The sequence below is a fragment of the Lepisosteus oculatus genome, chromosome 14 (assembly GCF_040954835.1).
Source record: "Lepisosteus oculatus isolate fLepOcu1 chromosome 14, fLepOcu1.hap2, whole genome shotgun sequence".
NCBI lineage: Eukaryota > Metazoa > Chordata > Actinopteri > Semionotiformes > Lepisosteidae > Lepisosteus > Lepisosteus oculatus.
Window position 1 is genome coordinate 57,666,525 of NC_090709.1, and position 16,440 is coordinate 57,682,964.

General features: G+C 45.8%; 1 non-coding gene across 1 annotated transcript; it reads left to right on the forward strand.

The window, feature by feature from the left end:
• Positions 1–15,237: 15,237 nt before the first annotated feature.
• Positions 15,238–15,310, forward strand: trnav-cac (transfer RNA valine (anticodon CAC)). The gene has a single exon. It is a non-coding gene; the product is annotated as a tRNA-Val (tRNA).
• Positions 15,311–16,440: the final 1,130 nt, after the last annotated feature.

Below are 16,440 nucleotides of genomic sequence, written 5' to 3' on the forward strand. Positions count from 1 at the left end.
CAAACCCAGCACTTTAGACCACCCAACACCTTACTTTTTTCAGAGGACGCCGGGTTCAGCTCTTGGTGTCCGACGCTTGAAAACGACAGCACCTTCGTTTTCCGAGATGTTTCCTATCACTTCTTTGTCAGCTCTGAATATAGTTCTTCTTTGGAGCAGGCTTCAGACCTGTTATTTAATGTATAAAGGAGGGCGCATTCCTAAACGTGTAATTCCTGTTTTAGAAATGTTTTGGGCGGTGTGTTTTATATAGTATTCTGATTATATTCAAAATAACAGTATTCTGATTGTATTCTGTAGACCTGTGTAGTAATCGTGCTGGATGTGACATGGATTCTGAAATGTTTCTTGAAAAGGTATTTAGGGTTGCTTGAATCTATAACAAAAAAGTGACCCGAAACTTCCTACAGATGCAGCCATTCAAAATGGGTGGGGTATTTAGCGGTATAAATTTTGAGCTTTTAAATTTAAACTGTGTATTACAGCATGTTAATCATCAGTCATTAAAAATTTGGTATATTTTATGAAAGCAAGATTGCTCAGTTGGACAAAAGTACACAACCTACCTTTATCAGAAATATTTATGCATCAAAGCCTTTACCGAAGATATTACTAATATTATTAATAATGAATGACTTTGGACAAGCTGTAAACTCAAAGTATAATTTCTTTAGCACATTTGTACAAGCACTTGGAATCTGTCCAAGCCCTACTTTGTCAGGCATTCTCTTTTACTGCAACGGACATAAAAACTCCCTTGCTTTTAACAGGGCGTTTCATAATTTCTAACTACGAAAATTATTTAAACTGCGACACTTATCATTCAACCAGAGCTCAAAATATCACAAGGATCCTCAAGAGCACAGCAAAGACTGTATTTAAAGATACTTGTATCAGATACATGAGTATCCAGGCTTTTTTATCAACGCTTTCTTTTCTGTATACCAGATATTATGGAACCACTTCAGAAGGATGTCAGCCAGCCAGATTCCAGGAATCGGTACTTTAAAGAAAAAATACACACCGGTATTCCATTTCTCCCTTAACATTTTAAGCATCGAAGTCTTTAACTAACATGTGAAATAGCATGTTAAAAAGTGGTAGTTTGAAGCTTTTCTGCTAATATAATATGGAATCGCGTATCTAAAGAAATGAATAACGATATGAGTATATTCGTGTACTGTGACATTTCTTTGAAAAAATAGAATAGCAATATTATGGAAAATTAATTGACTTTTATATTTCTAAATATCACAACATGATCGAATTTAAGTCATTTTAATAACAAGGAACAGTCACCTATGCGTTACAATATAAACATATTGATTTAAATCGCGTTTTGATTTAAATCGCAAACGCGTGTTTAAATATATGTGTTTTTTGATTCACAATCAGACAAATGCAACATAAATTGATATATTTATCTTCTAAGTTTAGATTTATTTTTCTTCGGATCTTGGGATCAAACGTGGAAAGATTAGATTGTAATCGTTTTTATTTTTTAAATACATTTTAGAAAAGTGTAATCTATACTAAAAAGCTGTACACCACCTGCTATAAAGATACATATTGTAATACTTTCGGGCTCAGATAGGACGGACACAAGAACTCAGACTTGCGGAGTTAAATCTCAACAAAACCACAACAAATCTCAATATCTAGTATGAATTATTTGTAATACAAACCAAAAATAGCCCGCAAACTCACTCAAATTCCTCCAATTATCATAATCCCGCCCCTTATGCAAAACCAAACCCTCCTCCCATCCCAGTTTATCCTCTTTATCATAAACTAAATCCAGCTCAATTTTCAACATAAAGCATTACACAAAATCAATACCTCAACACTCTATACTCAACAACGATAATTCACAAACAACCAGAACATGTAACTCCACATTCCCAAATAGACCTCATTTCCATAGCCCCATCCCCTAATGCAAAACCAACATCCCTCCCCTGTTCTCTCTCTCCGCTGGCGTTTGTAATCGTTTTTTTTTTTAATAAATTTTAGCAAAGTCATGTATTTTTAAAATCTTAAGATTTCTATATTTATGTCTTTATTTAGTGGTTTCATTAGTGACAAAGGCTAAACTTTCTTGGAAAATGTATTTTATGTAAACCATGTTTGCTATTAATTCAGTTAGGGCTAGATTATGTTCATTGTCTTCCAATGAAAGAATGGTTCCTTTTGCCATAGTCGGGTTGACATTAGAAGCTTGCCACGCCCGGACTGTTACACTAACGCATTAGCATGTTAAAGCGATTTCATTGAGGAGCCTAGCTTTCTTAACTAGTAAGTAATGTACTTTTGGAGGGGGGAGGTGTCTTTCGCTGGAAATCTTGCCCCCTTCTACTTTGAAAATACCTGTGAAACTGGTTTAATTCGTCACAGCCAGCACTCCCGCAGAGAGGGGGGTTGTACTTGTTAATGTCTTAGCCGGAACATATCATTATATCTCATTTTGTATTTCTATAAAAAAATCGTTTGCCCAGCCTAACACTATTGTTGTTATTGTTTTTATCCTGTAAAGCGCTTTGAGCAGCACAGCTTTCTCACCAGTTAGATTACTTTTTGATACCATCCTTACACAAAGCAGAAACTTCTTGTATTTTCCGAGGACATACAAGTGGAAAGATTACAGATTTTAATAATCTTTTTTCTGAAACAGGGAAAATCTGATCATGTTTCTCTATAACAATAATAAAAAACTTTATTTTACATATCACCTTTAAAAGTGGCATCTCAAAGCAATACAGTAGATGTAAACCACAGATTACAAAGTAAATACCCAGACAAACGCAAAGGCGTTTTCAATAAAATGCTTTTATTCATTCAGCAGAGAGAGCGTAAAACCTGGGCATAACAGCTGTTCCTTTTTCTGATCACCCGCTCTCTGGATACACGTCTCACCTGTCCTGTTCTTTGTTTTCCTAATTTGCTGATTATGCCTTCTGCGATCCACTCCTGCCCTCACACCCAAAGAAGACTATTTTAAATTGATTTGCGCGGTCCATTGTGCAATTAACACTTGTATGTGCTGTCCTTAAGGTGATATCACATAAAGGTGATATGTAAAATAATGTTTTTTTATTGTTATAGAGAAACATGATCAGATTTTCCCCGTATCAGAAAAAAAGATCTAAAGTATACTAGTTTGTCACTAGTATACTTTTAATACAGTCTTTGCTGTGCTCTTGAGGATCCTTGTAATATTTCAAGCTCTGGATGAATGATAAGTGTAGCAGTTTAAATAATTTTCGTAGTTAGATATTATGAAACGCTCTGTTAAAAGCAAGGGAGTTTTTATGTCCATTACAGTAAAAGAAAATGCCTGACAAAGCAGGGCTTGGACAGATTCCAAGTGCATTTTTGCAATTTGCGTTGCATTGTGCTGCTGTAATACAGTTTAAAATAATTAAAAGTCTAAACAGTATCAGCTTTATTTATGGGTTGCAATTTAAAAAAAGTCAAAAACCGCACTCAAAATGCAATTTAGAGCTTTCTGGCAAGAGGAGACACCCAAATTAATAATGTAACATGCCACTGCATGAACAAGGTTATACTGCTATTTCCTTAGATACGCGATTAAAAAATAATTTTTATTAACTTTTTAATAAAATGATTTTGTTCACTCATAATCTGACAATTTCAGGAAGACTAAGGAAGGACTAAGGGAATTGTCATCTGTTGTGAAAGGTCTGTGAGCTCTGTGACTTTGAGACCACTTGTTATCCCAGGTTGTTTGAATTGCCACAATTCAAATAGAGAAAAAAGAGCTGACTGACAAGATTTAAGATGTGGCTGTCAATGTTGGATTAAAAAAAACACATTGCCCGACGTTAGTTGCATTGCTTGAAAAATAATTTTATTTCGAGAGACTGGATAAGTAATTCAAGTGTTTTTTTTTTAACTTCCTGAAAAGCAAATAATAATTTAACTTTATGTGCAAATGTTTTATGATATGTCGCTGTTGTGAATGTCTGTGGAGTGCCTGTCTGTCCTGGCTATGCTCTCTCGCTTGCTCGCCCTCCCCTTCTCTCTCTCTCTCAATTCAATGTGCTTTATTAGCATGACAGATTGGTACAATCAGTGTTGGGTATTTACTTTGCTTTGAGATGCCACTTTTAAAGGTGATATATAAAATCAAGGCTTTAACTTGCTTTAACTCCGCAAGTCTGAGTTCTCGTGTCTGTCCTATCCGAACCCGAAAGTATTACAATATGTATCTTTATAGCAGGTGGTGTACAACTTTTTAGCATAGATTACACTTTTCTAAAATGTATTTAAAAAAAAAAACGATTACAATCTAATCTTTCCATGTTTGATCCCAGGATCCCAAGAAAAATAAATCTAAACGGGGAGAATGCTATGCTGAACGTTTATTAAGATACTTAGAAGACAAAGATATCAATTTATGTTGCATTTGTCTGATTGTGAATCAAAAAACACATATATTTAAACCTGCGTTTGCGATTTAAATCAAAACGCGATTTAAATCAATATAAATGTTTATATTGTAACACATAGGTGACTATTCATTGTTATTAAAATGACTTAAATTCGATCATGTTGTGATATTTAGAAATATAAATTTGTTTGGTGCGAGTGAGGTTTTATTTAATCTCTGATCCAGGGAAATGTTTTGTTTTTTCAAAGAAATGTTTGTTGAAAAAAAAGTCATGACTCCAGCAGGATTCAAACACACAGCATGTGAGGTAGGAGTCAGGAGTCTAACCCACAGTGCCACCAGCAAGGTCACATGCAGAGTGCTGAAAAAGCACTACAGAAACATTATCAACAGACAATGTACAGCATGTACTATTCTTGTGTTGCGGTACATGAATAAAATTATATCGTTATTAATTTCTTTAGATACGCAATTCCATATTATATTCCCTTTTAATCAAATTCTAAAAGTATGCTTGTTGACTCCGGTATGACGTTAGTTAAAGACTTCGAAGCTTAAAATGTTAAGGGAGAAATGGAATACTGGTGTGTATTTTTTATTTAAAGTACAGAGACCAGCCATATACTGTATGTTTATGTTCCAAAATTAATATCGTTTATGGCCTTCACACGCGTTACAGTATGCTCCTATTCTTTTTATAGGTACTAAGATTTCCCTTCAGTGGTAAAATTCCATATGAATATTCAATGCTAAAATGGGCACAGTAAAGACATTTACTGTAAATCTTTCTACGACCGACCAACGGGCTACGAGTGCCCCCGTCGGTCAACCAATCACTTACCACGGTATTTTGCGTCATCGCGCGTCACAATGCGCGACTCCGTAGCCAATTACCTCCGGTATGTGTCTGTACTGCGCACTTTGAATGGCTGCATCTGTACCTTCCAATCACTGATGTCGCTCTCCCTAAACCTTAACGTGATGTTTTGCAGATGTGCAGTGTGCCTTTACTCCTGTATTAAAAACGACCTCTGTTGTCGGGCGGAGTTGAAAGAGAACTAACTGCACAGAAAAAGTATGTAACGATAAAATGTTTCTACACTTCAGAATGTCCCTTTAAATCCCTGCTCACACACGTCGGTGTGGGGAGCGGGCAGGTAGAGAGCTTTTCCAGAAACTCATGATGTTTCTCATGGGGTGTTACCTGCAGTAGTATCTCTCTCCACGCCTTTGGAAAGAAAAGAGTGGCTCCAGTGCAGGGTAAGGTCAGAATAGCTGGTCTGATTGTCTTAGAAAACAAGAAATTAAAATCAACAGGGAAATTGAACAATACAGAAATCAGCGCAGTATACAATAGGAAGCAAGCAAACAAAATGCTCAGCAAAATCGTAGTTGAGTAAATTGGTGTAAAAAAAATATTTGTAAGCAAAGGAGAGCCCGTGCTGCGTGTGAAACACATCAATAGTTCAGCATTTCTGAAACGTTTAATTGAATTGACAAAGAAATCCTCTCCTTAAACTTCAAAAAAGGATTATCTGTGGAGCCAGCAGGCGTAACACTGCAGTTGCCCGTTTCTCACAGGTGTTTGAAGTTGTGGATAACATTTAGTTAAACCTAATAACTGGTTGGGCCACCCTTAGAAGCAACAACTGCAATCAAGCGTTTGCGATAACTGGCAATGAGTCTTTTACAATGCTGTGGAGGAAATTTGGCCCACTCATCTTTGCAGAATTGTTGTAATTCAGCCACTATGGAGGGTTTTCGAGCCTTAACCGCTTTTTTAAGGTCATGCCACAACATCTCAATCGGATTCAGGTCAGGACTTTGACTAGGCCACTCCAAAGTCTTCATTTTGTTTTTCTTAAGCCATTCAGAGGTGGACTTGCTGGTGTGTTTTGAACTTGAACTTGAACTTTATTGCCATATGTAACCGGTACTGGTACAATGGAATTCTTACTTACAGAAAGTCTCTCGATTGTAAAACAAGTGTAAAAAACAAGACAAAGTGCAAACAGTGCATCAAGACAATGTACAAACAAACAATAGACAATGTGCAAGTAAACATGTAGACAGTTTGAATGTAAACAATACAGACGTGTAAACAATGACTGGAGATGTGCAATAGATAAGAAATCATAAAGAGGTAGATGGTGATGGTGTAGGTGTGGTCCGAGCGGGATGGCTAAATTTGTTCGCCAGTCTCACTGCTTGTGGATAGAAGCTATTGAAGAATCTAGTGTTAAGTGTCCGTATGCTCTTAAATCTCTTGCCTGAGGGCAGTGGGGTGAAGAGCTCATGCCCGGGGTGGTGACTGTCCTCTGTGATGGCCAGAATTCTACCACGGCAGCGGTCCTCATAGAGCTGTTTAATCTCGTTGAGACCGCAGCCGATGATCTTCTGGGCCATATTGACCATTCTCTGTAGTGCCTTTCTTTCTCGCGAAGAGGTGTTACCATACCACACAGTGATTGTTATGAATCCCTGGTGAGAAGATACACGGATCCTGTGCAGACGCAGGCACGGGTGATAGATGAGGCAGGCGAACAAACCAGAACGAGAGGCAAGGTCGTAGTCAAAAGGCGAAAGGCAAGTCGTTATCCAGGAAGTTCACCGGTAGCAGACAGTCCGAGTCGAGAGGCGAGGAGCAAAGTCGAAAAGGCAGAAGGGGAATCCAAAAACCAGAATAAACGAGGTACGGGGAAAAACGCCAGGTAGAGCTCTCAAGGAGTAGACTCAATACCGAGCAGTGGGAAGCAGGTGCAGATGGTTTAAATAACAGTGCGCACCGCAATGAGTGTGCGCAGGTGGTTTAACTCGTGCGGCGGCGTTTGTTGATAATCACCCGCTGCTGGGTCTGATTAGCTCGCTTACGCTTTGTCTTTGACTGCCTGGTTGTCGTGACAGTACCCCCCCCTTCACGGGCGGCTCCCGACGCCCGAGACGGCCGATCGGGATAGTCCCTGTGGAAGTCTCCGATTAGCGCAGGGTCCAAAATATCCCTCTCCGGAACCCAGGATCTTTCTTCAGGGCCATAACCCTCCCAGTCAACCAGATACTGAAGGGTACCGCGGTTCCATCTAGAGTCGAGGATCTTGTGGACTGTATATGCCTGGTGCCCCCGAATGCGACGCGGGGGTGGCGGGCGACGTTGGGGAGCCGCCAGAGGTGAGCGGTAGAAGGGTTTCAGGAGGGAGACGTGGAAAGACGGGTGGATTTTAAGGGTGGGGGGAAGTGCAAGACGGAAGGTAACTGGGGTGATCCGGGAGAGTATCCTGAAGGGGCCGATATACCTAGGCCCGAGCTTCTTGGAAGGCAGGTGTAGAGGTAGGTTCCTTGTTGAAAGCCAAACAAACTGGCCTCTGCGAAAACGGGGGGCTGGTCTGCGGTGTCGGTTTGCGAATTTGGCCTGGCGCTGGGATGACTTGGTGAGAGCTGTCCTCGCCATTCTCCAGGTCCTGCGCAGCTTGGAAATATATTGACGCACCGACGGCACCGCCGTGTCCGGAGGGTTGGCAGGAATGAGAGTGGGTTGATAACCTAGTGAGCAGAGGAAGGGAGAGAGACCTGTGGAGGAGGAGGTAAGAGAATTATGGGCATATTCTGCCCAGGGAAGTAGCGATGACCAGTCATCCTGCGAGTTGGAGGTGAAGGCTCTCAAAAAGGTAAGGAGGCTTTGGTTGGTCCGCTCCACCTGACCATTGGCCTCAGGATGATAACCCGAAGTCAGAGATACATGGGTCCCTAAAGCTTGGCAGAACGCTTTCCAAAAGGCCGAGACAAATTGAGGTCCCCTGTCTGAGACCACATCGTTGGGCAACCCATGTATCCGAACAACCTGTTGCACAAACAGTGATGCCATTTCCTGGGCTGTGGGCAATGCTGGGAGGGGGACGAAATGGGCTGCCTTGGAAAAACGATCAGATATCACCAAGATTACTGTATGACCTTGACTGCAAGGAAGGTCCGTAATGAAGTCCACAGCTATGTGGGACCAAGGGCGGTGTGGGATCGGAAGAGGGTGAAGGAGACCGGTCTTCTTGGCACGCGGAGTCTTGATCCTGGCACAGACCGGGCAAGCTCGGACGTACTCTGCAACATCTGATCGCATGGAAGGCCACCAGAAATCTCTGGTGAGTAGGTCCAGAGTGCGTCTGCACCCGGGATGGCCTGCAAACCGAGAGTCATGCCCCCATTGCAGGACAGCAGAACGCAAGTTGTCCGGTACAAAAAGCTTATCCGGGGGGCAGCACACAGGAACTATAGCTCCCTTGAGGGCACGTCTGATCTGATCTTCAATAGAGCAGTGGATCGCCCCGAGGATTCTGTTAGGTGAAATGATTGGTTCCGGTGTGTAGTCCAGATCCTGGGGATCATGGAGCCGAGAGAGAGCATCAGCCCTCCCATTCTTCGAGCCAGGTGTATAGGTGATCACAAAATTAAATCGAGAAAAGAAAAGAGACCAACGGGCCTGACGGGAATTGAGGCGTTTGGCCGACTGAATGTAGGCCAGGTTCTTATGGTCCGTGATAATGACAAAGGGGTGATGAGCCCCCTCCAACCAGTGTCTCCATTCCTCCAGGGCCAGCTTGATAGCCAAGAGTTCACGATTACCAACATCATAATTAACCTCAGCAGGGGAGAGTTTCCTCGAAAAGAAGGCACAGGGATGTGGACTCTGCTTATCCCCGTGGCGCTGGGAGAGGACCGCCCCAACCCCATAGGCTGAGGCGTCCACCTCCACTATGAATGGCTTAGAGGGATCCGGGTGTCGTAGAAAAGGTGCCGAACTGAAGAGTTGTTTTAAGCGTAAAAATGCCTGGTTAGCCTCCGGGTTCCATTTACCCAAGCCTGGTCGATTGCGGGTTAGAGCGATGATAGGCGCCACGACGGAGCTAAAGTTCCGGATGAAACGTCTATAAAAGTTGGCAAAACCTAGAAAACGTTGAATTTGCTTTAAGTTACGAGGGGCTGGCCAGTCATTGATGGCCGCCACCTTAGCAGAGTCCATTTCTACACCAACTGAGGAAATGATGTAACCCAGGAAGTGAATTTTAGAAGCATGGAAAACGCACTTCTCAAGCTTGGCGTAGAGTTTGTTGTTAATGAGTCTAGTCAGGACCTCCTGGACGTGGTGGACATGATCCCTAGGGTTGGCAGAAAAGATGAGGATATCATCCAGGTAAACCAAAACAAAATTCCCAATAATGTCCCTAAAGATGTCATTCATGAATGACTGGAAGACAGCCGGGGCATTAACAAGACCAAAAGGCATCACCTGATATTCATAATGTCCATGGGTGGTCATAAAGGCCGTCTTCCACTCGTCCCCTTCCCGTATCCTGATTAGGTTGTAAGCCCCCCGTAGATCTAATTTCGAGAAGATGGAGGCTCCCCGTACGGACTCCAAAGCGGCTGGAATTAAAGGCAGGGGGTAACGATGTTTGACCGTAATGGAGTTCAGTCCTCTGTAATCAATACACGGTCGCAAGGAGCCGTCCTTCTTTCCAATAAAGAAAAAGCCCGCACAGGCTGGAGAAGAGGAGGGACGAATGAATCCTGACTCCAAAGCCTCCTTAATATAATCTTGTAAAGCCTGGTTCTCTGCCTGAGTGAGAGGGTAGATCCGTCCTTTGGGTGGAAGGGTTCCCGGAAGCAACTCTATAGCACAGTCACAGGTACGGTGAGGTGGAAGCGAAAGAGCCTTCTGCTTATCAAAGGCCTGTTTCAGATGCCTGTATTGGGGCGGGATGGTAGAGTGCTCCTCCATAAAGGTTACTGCAGCAGCAACCTTAACCGGCTGACGACAACAGTTGACATGACAGGAGTGGCTCCAGGCAATGAGCTCGTTCTTGTCCCAGGAGATGTGGGGATCGTGCTTCTTGAGCCAGGGAAGACCCAGGATTACCGGGTAGGCAGGCGAGTCCAGGAGAAGGAGTGAGATTTCTTCAACATGAGTTGCACCAACTGATAGAGAGAGAGGGACGGTCTGCCATGTAATCCGTCCAGGTGCAATCGGGGATCCATCCAGAGCTTGAATACAGATTGGGGGTGAGACCGGAGCCAGGGGAATATCCCACTTCTTAGCAAAAGTGACATCTATAAAGTTCCCCGCTGCCCCTGAGTCAACAAAAACCAAAAGGGGAAGTTGTGCGTCAGCCCAAGAAATTTCAGCTGGGAATAAAGGGCCTGATGAGGTTTGAGAAAAAACAGCACTACTGACTCTAACAGTAGGCTGTGGAAGGGTTCGAGAGGGATAAGGGGGTCTCAAGGGACAAGCAGAGAGAAGGTGATCAGGTGCAGAGCAATAGAGACACAGTCCCTCCCGACGGCGCCTTTCCTTTTCTTCCGAGGAAAGGGGTGCATGATGCCGAGTGGGCACCGTGGGGGTAGTACTTTCAGGACGGCCAGGACTGCTTCCATCATGACTCTCTGCTCTCCGCAGCCGAATGCGGGTGTCCAGTTCAACCACCTGAGCGATTGCCGATTCGAGAGAGCGGTTGCGAAGTGGCGAGAGCACCAGGTGGTCCTTTAGATCTTCAGAGAGACCCTTACAAAAAAGGCAAATCAGGGCTTCAGGGTTCCAGTCAGACTCCGTGGCGAGGGCTTGGAAGTCAGCCACATAATCATTCAGAGATCCACCACCCTGACGAAGCGAGGCGAGCCGGAGATGAGTCAGGTCCGGGTTGACTGGAGAAAAACGTGCCTGGAGCTGGTCAGCAAAAAGCTGGAAATCAGCAAACTGAAAGTCTCCCCTAGCAAGCAACACAGCTGCCCAGTCCAGAGCCTTGCCAGTGAGCAAGGAAAGGGCAAAACCGATCTGCTCCCGGGGAGAAAAAAAAAACTCAGGATGCAACTGGAAAGTCAAGGAGCATTGCGCAATAAAACCCCTACAGCCCGCGGTGTTGCCGTCATATCTTTCCGGGAGAACAAACGGTGAGGCTACGGGAGAGGTGGGCGGGGTTACAGGGATTGGAGCAGTGGTCTGTGCTGGAGGCGAAGGGACAGGGGAGGGCGGAAGGCTAGCGACGTGATTGGAGAGAATGTGAAGCGAAGATTGAAGCTGGGTGAGAGCTTGGGAATGGCGATTAAAAAGTGAGCCAAAAGCTTGTGCGTCCGCGGGATCCATCTTTAGGCTCGGTATTCTGTTATGAATCCCTGGTGAGAAGATACACGGATCCTGTGCAGACGCAGGCACGGGTGATAGATGAGGCAGGCGAACAAACCAGAACGAGAGGCAAGGTCGTAGTCAAAAGGCGAAAGGCAAGTCGTTATCCAGGAAGTTCACCGGTAGCAGACAGTCCGAGTCGAGAGGCGAGGAGCAAAGTCGAAAAGGCAGAAGGGGAATCCAAAAACCAGAATAAACGAGGTACGGGGAAAAACGCCAGGTAGAGCTCTCAAGGAGTAGACTCAATACCGAGCAGTGGGAAGCAGGTGCAGATGGTTTAAATAACAGTGCGCACCGCAATGAGTGTGCGCAGGTGGTTTAACTCGTGCGGCGGCGTTTGTTGATAATCACCCGCTGCTGGGTCTGATTAGCTCGCTTACGCTTTGTCTTTGACTGCCTGGTTGTCGTGACAGTGATCCCGTTGGTGAGAATGCTCTCGATGGTGCAGCAATAGAAGTTCACCAACACATGTATTGGCATCCCCCATCACTTGAGGCACCTCAAGAAATAAAGGCGCTGCTGAGCCTTCTTGATGATAGAGTCAGTGTTCACAGTCCAGGTTAGATCTTTAGAGATGTGAATTCCCAAAAACCTAAAGCTGGTGACTGTTTCCACTTCCGTTCCATCAATACTGAGTGGGCTGTGAGTGTATGGCCTGTGTCTCCGAAAGTCCACTATTAGCTCTTTCGTTTTCTTTATGTTCAAGTCCAGGTTATTGCTATGACACCACCTAAGCAGCTGTACAACTTCATCCCTGTAAGTGGACTTGTCATCATCACTGATCAGTCCTATTATAGTGGTGTCATCGGCAAACTTAATGATGCGGTTGTTGCTGTGTCTTGCTGTGCAGTCGTGAGTAAATAGGGAGTACAACCTTGGACTCAGACAGCAGCCTTGTGGGGTTCCAGTGCTCAGGGTGAGTGGTGTTGATGTTTTATTGCCTATCCGCACCACCTGTGGTCTCTCAATAAGAAAGTCCAGCAGCCAGTTGCAGACAGAGTTGCACAGACCTAATCCCCTGAGCTTTGTCACCAGTTGACTGGGTATGATGGAATTGAATGCTGAACTGTAGTTCACAAACACCATTCTCACATACGAGTTCTTAGTGTCCAGGTGTTCCAAGGCTGTATGCAGAGCCAGGGAGACAGCATCATCCACTGATCTGTTGTTCTGGTAGGCGAACTGCAGGGGGTCCAGGGACTCTGTGATGGAGGAGTTGATATGTGACAACACCAGCTTCTCCAGGCATTTCATCACCACAGATGTTAATGCTACTGGGCAGTAATCATTCAGGCATGTCACTTTTGTCTTTTGGCCTGGGCCAAAGACAGTCCCGCCCTGGAGTTCCACTCTACACCCTAAAGCCTGATGATCTGAGAAGAAGACAGGCTGAAGAGCGACCCCAAAAACTTTCACTCTCTCTGAGACAAAGCAATAGTCAATTCTGGAGCTGCTATTCCTCCCTGACCATGTATATCCTGCTGTTGTGGGATATATACATCTATATGTGTCTGAGAGTTTAAAGTCTTGAACTAAGTTTTGCAGGGCCAGTGAGCTGGAATCCAATTTTATCGGAGAGCTAGACTGCCTGTCTGTGTGCTCTAAGATACAATTAAAATCCCCTCCCACTATCACGTCAGTGCTACATAACAATAGGGAAGAGAGTGCTTTGAGTAGCTCCACCCTTCCTCCCACGTCAGTAGGACAATACACAGTGATTAGCCGCAGGTTAACGGTCCCCCATTCCACATCCACACACAGCAACCTGCCATCTATGACCCTCTGAATACTTTTCAATTTGAATGCCCATCCTTTGAAAAGAATGGCCACGCCAGAGGCTCTGTTGTTATTGTCCCCTGACCAAACAGAAGGCTCTTTATCCCACCTATCTTCAAAGCTTTTATACCTCTCTTGATTTACTTCTTTTTCTTTTTCTTCTTACCAATTTCCTGCCAGCCATCCTCTGAATGAGCCTTCTCTCTGTCTGTCCTGCGTTGTCCCAGCTGGGCCTGTCTCCCTGGCTCTCTGCCTTCAGCTCTGTTCGCCGATTTCCCGCCAGCCCGTCTCTCTCTCAGCCTGTCTCTTGACTTGCAGGAGGAAGAGGAGGTGGAGACAGCTCCTCCGGCAGGAGAGAGGAAGGAGGTCAGTGCTGGTCCCACCCTGCCTCCTGTCCTGTCTGTGGTGGAGATTCGCCGTCTTGTCTGTCCCTGGGTCTCAGTGTCTCTCTCTCTTTCAGCCCTGTCTGTCAGTGTCTCTCTCGGCCTGCTGTCTGTCTGTCCCTGCCTCTCTGTCTCTCTCTCTTTCAGCCCTGTCTGTCAGTCTGTCTGTCTCTCGATCTCAGTGTCTCTCTCTCAGCCTGCTGTCTGTCTGTCCCTGCCTCTCTGTCTCTCTCTTTCAGCCCTGTCTGTCAGTGTCTCTCTCCTCCTCCTCTCCGTCCTCAGTGTGTCTCTCTCCTCCTCCTCTCTGTCCTATGGTGTCCAGTGGGTCAGTATTAGTGGGCTACACCCAGGCTCACTCACTGCGAGTGTGATCTCAGCAGAGTCTCTGTGCTCTTGGGACACTTGACTCACCTGTCTCTCTCTCGGCTCCAGCAACAGGGCTGGGCGCATTGTTCCATTCTCCGCCCACTCTCGGTGTAAACAAGTCCCTCCTGGTCTCTGCTTGAAATGCACTTTCCTGCGTTTGCTTTGGTGTAACTGGCTTCCCCTGCATGGGCGAATGTGAAGAAGATCCTTAGTAAGTCATTGAAGAAAACCGAGAAGAGGTCGGAGTGGCCTCTGTCGTTCATCAACGATCCAGTCAGGCAGTACTCCTCTGTAAAGCGCCGTTCGTTCACGTCGATTGGCTTTTTTTTGCCTTCATTCGTGCGAGTAGTAAAAGCAGACGCCCCTATTCTGCCGTGACCCGGATTCGAACCGGGGTTGTTGCGGCCACAACGCAAAGTACTGACTACTATACGATCACAGCGAGTTACCGAGACACACGCGGCAGGGCGGAAAGGGCTGTGCTCTCTTCGTGTGACATAATTCGGAAAAGTCCTGACGTTGCATTTCAACTGAGCCCCAGTATACATCGACCCTTCGACACTCTGAGTGACAACTCTCTTGCGTGTTTTCTCATATTTATGTAGTTTGCTTGCATGATGCCGGGAACAGCATGGTTGTTCGCTGCCATATAGTCTAGCGGTTAGGGTTCCTGGTTTTCACCCAGGCGGTTCGACTCGGTTTTGCCTCCTGCTTTCCAAAAGATCAGCACCGTGTACGAAAGAGCCGCATTAAAACTACTCAAACGTGCAAAACGTGCGAGAAGAGGGGGCGCTTGTTTCCAACCGAAACTTCTCGCGTGTGAGACGAGCTGATCATCGCTGTGGGAGGGTTACTCTGGTAGACAGGGCTGACCTTCGGCAATAGGATTTATAGTCTCCAAGATGATATTTGCACTTTCTGGAGAGGCGATTTTCTCCACTTCAGTAGCCCGATTTCGTCGATTGCGTGGAGAGGGCTGTAGAATGTGGCGCCGCCTTTCCTGCTCCGTCCATGACAGGCGTGCTGGTCTCTGGAGAGAGAGCACGGTCCATCAGCGCACTCCAATAAAGGCACTGGAAGCAGCTAAATCGCATTGGCGAAGCTCAGCGCTGGGCCGCTGGGCACATCTTACCACCGTTTCCGTAGTGTAGTGGTTATCACGTTCGCCTCACACGCGAAAGGTCCCCGGTTCGAAACCGGGCGGAAACAGACATCTTTTGTCGCCAGGCACAAAAGGGGATTGGGGATTCGCCTAGCGCTGTGATCGAACAGACCCACTGGACCCACCTCTTAGTGTGGCGGGATCTGCACAGTGCATGTCACAGCGCATCCTGCTTTCACTTCAAGGCGCGTCCTGATGCACCCCAGTCTCCCGCGTGACAGGTGGGGACAGGTGACAGGTCCTATACTAACGAGGAAGACATCGCTCTCTCCGACCCCCGGCATCGTGTCCCGACCCACCGTGCTGGAAGCCGACGCGTGCTGTGATTCCTTTACGGAGCAGAAATGACAACCGAGGAGCCGAGAGATCATTTCAGCATTTCGCGTCTGAACGGAAAACACAAACGACCAACTCGGAATGACTTGCCTTTGACGCTTCTCAAAGCGTTCTTTGTGCATCGAACAGACCCACTCACCTCTTAGTGTGGCGGGATCTGCACAGTGCATGTCGCAGCGCTTCCTGCTTTCACTTCAATGTGCTTCCTGATGTCGAGTCGACTGCCGTGCGGAGGCTCTGAAAGCGAGAGCAATGAAAAGGTGCACGACGCTGTGAAAGAAAACAGAGAAGTGAAAGGCAGTCATTTCTCTAAGGAGGTGAAAGAAAAGCTACTCCCCGTCGGGGAATCGAACCCCGGTCTCCCGCGTGACAGGCGTTGATACTTGCCACTATACTAACGAGGAAGACATCGCTCTCTCCAACCCCCGGCATCGTGTCCCGACCCAGCATGCTGGAAGCCGACGCGTGCTGTGATCCCTTTACGGAGCAGAAATGACAACCGAGGAGCCGAGAGATCATGTCAGCATTTCGCGTCTGAACGGAAAACACAAACGACCAACTCGGAATGACTTGCCTTTGACGCTTTTCAAAGTGTTCTTTGTGCACGACGACTGCGCCGCCTAGCAGATACAAAGGGGTTGTACAACTTTGAACTAGCAAATGGAAGAGGGCTAAGCCCCCTCTCTTTTAGCCCAGGTTCGATCTGTCTCCCAGAATCACCAGGGCGCACACACACACACACCCGTGCCGTTGAAGTGCTCTGCTTCATTTCTAAAGGCAACTCAACATTCACTCCTACCCCGAGTGCAGAAAAGACAGCATCCACAGCAACAACAGCTCA